The 5,564-nt window shown below is 39.6% G+C and overlaps 1 pseudogene; it reads right to left on the minus strand.

Moving 5' to 3' along the window:
- Nucleotides 1-3,586: 3,586 nt before the first annotated feature.
- Nucleotides 3,587-3,988, minus strand: LOC113183931 (multiple coagulation factor deficiency protein 2 homolog pseudogene; annotated as a pseudogene).
- Between the last annotated feature and the right edge of the window lie 1,576 nt (nucleotides 3,989-5,564).

Below are 5,564 nucleotides of genomic sequence, written 5' to 3' on the forward strand. Positions count from 1 at the left end.
TGTGCACTGGGCACAGGCACACACTTATAATCCTAGATGCTTGGGAGGCTAAGGCAGGAGGATCACAAGTTCAAAGCCAGCTGCAGCAATTTAGCAACTTGCCAAGTTAAGCAACTTAGCAAGACCCTGTCTCAGAACAAAAAATTTTATCCCCACAGCTGGGGATGTGGCTCAGTGGTTGAGCACTCCTGGGTTCAATCCATGGTACAAACAAACAAAAAAAAAGTAGAGATGTAAATTGACTTGATTATCCTAAGAAAAGTGCAAGGGAAAAGAGGGTGTCTGGTGTCTGGAAAGGAGGAACACCAGGCATCCACAGGGAACAGAAGATAGGGAGCTTGACTGGAGCAGGAACCAAAGGACTGGTGCACAGACCTAGCAGCTATACCAAAGGACAGTTGTCAATGTAGGTACATTCTCATGATGTCAGGATATTTGGCCTTCCCATTACAGTAATGAGAGGACATGCCTGATGGCCTCTGGGGCACTCCAATAGTGGTGGGGGCCGATGTCTGAGCACAGGGACCTTCCTACCTACCTCCCTCAGTTGAATTAATTATTCAAGAAAGACCATCCCCAAGGGCAGCAGGGAGTGCCCCTCCTTGCTTCCTCTTGATTTGCCCTTAAAGATTCCCTTCTGACTACTGTTCTAATACACCATCTACTTTGGGACTTGGCAACATTGATAGTTTTCATGTGTGGCTAAAAGAGCTCATCTTACCACTTGAAATCCCAAATCCAGACCCTCTGACAACCCCATGTAGCAAAGTTTGTATACTCACAGGACCCAGGGATCTATACCGGCTTGATTGACTTGCTCCTTCACCAGCTTTGGATCAATGAAAGCTGCAAGGACTCTTGCTTTAGTCTAGCAGATTTCTTACATGAGTGAAAACCCCAGAAGGCTCAGGAACCAGGGTGGTGTTTTTTTTAAACCCATGTTTACTTTAAATTTCATAATGGACTGAAACATTTGGAATGCCAGCGAAAGCTAAGAAAAACTTGAAAAGCTATTTAGCTTTCCATTAGTAAACTAGAATACTAAAGCCTAACTCATAGGTAGTTATAAGGATTAAATTTGGGGAAAAAAAGATTAAATTGGATGTAAAGCATCTAAAAAGTGCCTCACACATATATGGTGCAGATTTAAATAGGTACTAAAACACACCAAAAATATTTCTTCTAGACTGGCATGGCACATGCCTAGTAATCCAGCAATTCAGGAGACTGAGGAAGGAGGATTGCAAGTTAGAGGCCAGCCTAGGCAATTTACGGTGACCCTTTCTCAAAAAACAGAAAAGGTCTGGGGATGTAGTTCAGGGTAGAGTATACCTGGGTCCAACCCCCCATACTACAAACAATGAAAAGCTTACCTAAAGTAATATTAACAGCACACAATAGCAATATAATACTGTTATAATAGGATGTTACTATTACTACACTATGGTGAAATACACAGCAGGTCCTCTCTGCCTTGGGTTCTGTGTCCATGTATTCCACCAGCTGTGGATCAAAAATGTACTCAGGCTGTGTTGGTACTGAACATGAACAGTCTGTCCCCTCATCCATACAGTGTATTTACATAATATTTACATTGTAGGTATAAGTTGACATATTTTGAACTATACAGCAAGATGTGCATAGGTTATACATAGCAAGCACAATGCTGTTTTATGTAAAGGACTTGAGCTTCTGTGGGATTTCGTATCTATGGGAGGTCCTGGTATTAATCCCTCACTGATACCAAGAGACAACTGTACTTTGATTCTATCCAATGGAGATAAAAGTTAGGATTTAGAATAATTAGCTTAGAAAATTCAGAGTGCTTATTAATCAGAGAGGTGCAATTAAGACCAAACGGTGGGGCCGCTGGAGTTGTAGCTTAGTAGTAGAATGCTTGCCTTTCATGTGTGAGCCCCTGTGTTCAATCCCCAGTTCCACTACCAAAAAAAAAAAAAAAAAAAAGATACCACTTGAACACCAAAATGGCAATATATAAATAACCCAAAAATACCAGGTGTCGGGATTGGCATAACTGGAACTTGTATTTATTGCTGGTGCAGGCATGAAATGAAAAACAGCCTGATAAGTTTCTTACAAAATGAGACAACCTTAATATACGACCTAGTAATTCCCTTCCTGCAAGCAAATGTGCCTAGCAGCTTTATTCATAGTAACAGAACTTGGAAACAAACTAGATGTGTAGCAATTTGATAAACACACTGTGATACATCTGTTCAACGGAATACTACTTAAATACATTAAAAAAGGAGTATATTCTTTTTTTTGTCCCATCAGTTTTATTGGTCATATATTCAGAATTCATTATATACATCTTTCAGAATAATGAGATATTACAAGAATAGTTTACAAGTCAGCTCTGATTGCACAAATACTTGACACAGGAAATCATTTTTACAAATAAGTTTTCTTAGAAGAATACCTTAATAAAGAAAATAAGTCTGTATACATCTTATAGCACATTTTTATGTGTTTTCTTTCCCCCATTCAACCATCATTTTGGGTTTTCCATCACAGCATGTCTACCACAGCCAACAAACCAAATTACAGTCTGCAGCTGCTTCTCACTTTCAAATACTGAGATTTTTCCTTTTCTAATATTTCCTGAAATTTAAGAATTCATCCATTCAGGCTAGAAGAGGGAATTTAAACAACATTCCTTTGAAACAGAACTTGGATTGGGTTAATCACTGGGTTTGATGAATGATCTTTTAACTTCCCACCTACGCGAGGCCAGCCAATAGTTTAAACCTGCTATACCAAGTCCTTACATTCCAAATAGTCCCAAAATTGCAAAAAGGAAACCCTGGAAATGAGTGAAATACAAATATTAAGACGGCTAAAATATTTGCTATTGATTAGAGAGCACCTTTAAATTAAGGTTTCTCTCAAGTTGAAGATGACAGAAAAGAAAATATAAAGGTGTGGCAGTAGTTGTATAAAATATTGAAAATCCGAAAAGATTAATTGCTTAGGCCAGTGGTCTGTAATTTCCAGAATATGAGAGGATACAGAAACCTTGCCTCTGTAGCCATCTGAACTCAATATCTGACATTCTTGTTGTGGCTTTGATATGGCCTAACAAATCGCCACTTACCCAGAGCAAGTGATCATGTCGGCCAGAGGAACTTTAGAGAATACTGACCTCGTTTATCCGAAGAGATGGATCCCACCAAGGGAAATGTGGCATTCACTCAATCCCTTCACTGTCCCTGAAAGTGTTTCCACTTGGCAAAGCTTATTGTCTTACTTTTCAGGTAGCATGAATTAAGATCAGAATGAGCATTATCCTACAGTTAAGTTCCTGAGTGCTCAGCTCCAGTTATTCCATATCCTTAAGAGGATTCTTTCATCAAGCTCTTGTCCATTGAGAGATTTAACAGCACTGAGGGACCACAAAATGTCCCATTTCTCTTCTTTATTTCTCTTTTTCACCCCAGTGTACAAGTTTTTATCAAAATGCTGCAGCAGTAGTTAAAAATGAGTTATTTTGTATTACCAAAAGTATTCAAACACATTATGATAGGTCACATTTGATTATAACTTGGAGATAGCCAAATAATGTTTATTGCAGTGATTTTGCAAATTCAGCATAGTCAATGTATCCATCATTGTTCTTGTCATCTCTGAAGACACCATCTATTATGTAAATCAGTTCTTTGCTCATTAGTGGCACCTGTTCACACTCTTCCTCCATATGGACATGATGGCTCTAGAGAGTTCTAAGCCATCAAGTAAATTATTTCCATCATAATCGTGTATTTTGAAATAATGGAGCTGCAGTTCTTGTGGGGACATCTCCGCCTATGGTTTGTTGATGACACCTTCCAGATGCTCCATGATATGCTCTTGGTCATGCACCATGTTCTTATCGAAGCCCAGGCTGCTCAGCCCTGGCATCTGAAGCACAAAAAGCCCAGAGCAGGCCATACAGGAAGGGGCCTCTGAGCAGATGCAGGGATCTCATGGTCACCAGTAACAGGTCACAATCCCACCCCACTGCTGATGCCTGAGCATCTCCCACTGACCCCCCCAGAATATTAATTCTTGCGAGAACAATCCTGAGAATTTTGCTGCTGGGTGTGGTGATACAGGCCTATAATCCCAGTGACTCAGGAGGCTGAGGAAAGAGGATCGAGGCTAGTCTGGATAACTTAGTGAGACTGTCTTAAAAATTGGGGGGGTGGGGGAGGAAGGGGTTTGGGGCATAGCTTAGAAATAGAGCACCCTGGATTCAATCTTCAGTAGCACCAAAAAAACAAAACAAAACAAAAAACCATTTTGAAAGAAGAAGCTGGAGAGAAGACTTATACTTTCTTAGGAAAGACTATATACTTTCCGATTCCATAATATTCTAGAAAAAGTGAACTATAGTCACAGAAGGCAGATCAGGTGTTGCCAGGGACTATAGATGAGGAAGAAGATTGACTAAAGGGTCACATTAGAAATAGTATGTATCTTCATTGTGTTTGTGGTTGTATAACTGCATACAGTTGATGAATCTCATCAGATTATATACTTAAAATTAATATTTTTGTATGTAAGTAAAAATCTTTTTGTTTGTTTGTTTGTTTTTTGTTTGCAGTGCTGGGGACCAAGCCTAGGGCCTTGCTTGTGCCACGAACATCTGCTACTGAGCCACTAGCCCAATGCTGATTTAAGAAAAACTCTACAAGAGCTGGGCATAGTAGTGCACACCAGTAATCCTAGCAACTTGAGACTTTGAGGCAGGAAGATTGCAAGTTCAAGGCCAGCCTCAGCAACTTTGCAAGACTGTCTCTAAGTAAAAATAAAAAGGACTGGGAATATAGCTCAGTGACTATGCACCCCTAGGTTCAATTCCCACTACTAAAAAATAAATTAAAAATAGTTTTAAAAAAGCACAAGGAGATACCATTCCATGAAACATACACAAAGACCACAATGAGATGGCACTAGAATAATTAAAGAGGCTGCAGAGACTAAATAAAATGTACAGCAGTTGAAGCTTGACACATGACTGGTGTGAATTATAAAATGGTTCAGAGCCCTGATCACTAGCCATTTATTACAAGGCTAACGTGTATCCACCGATGACTATAATTTCACTGCTGGGTGCTCTAGTCCCCCTAAATGGGAAAAAATAGCAATCATATGCCCACCAAAATGTTTTCTGTAACTCGATAAAATCAAACTGAACCAATGCCTCTCAACAGAGGATCAGATAAACTGGGACCGAATACCACTCAAATACCACAAACTTCTGACTTATCAACAACATGGATGGATGAATCTTAAAAGCAATGAATGACAGAAGCCAGATACAAAAGAGCACATATTGTATGCCTGCATCAAGTTCAAAACCAGAAACTAACCTTTGGGTATTGAAGCCAGAACGACAATTCACTTGGGAATTAATAGTCTAATAAGAAAAGAGGAACCTGGGGTGGTGGCAGTGCTCCATTCTTGAGGTGGGTGTTGGTCACATGGGCGATGCACTTGTAAAACACATTGAAATGAATATGTGAGACTTGCACATTTTCAGGATAGCATTTTTTTTAATT

Source organism: Urocitellus parryii, chromosome 1 (assembly GCF_045843805.1).
Source record: "Urocitellus parryii isolate mUroPar1 chromosome 1, mUroPar1.hap1, whole genome shotgun sequence".
In the NCBI taxonomy this organism is placed as follows: domain Eukaryota; kingdom Metazoa; phylum Chordata; class Mammalia; order Rodentia; family Sciuridae; genus Urocitellus; species Urocitellus parryii.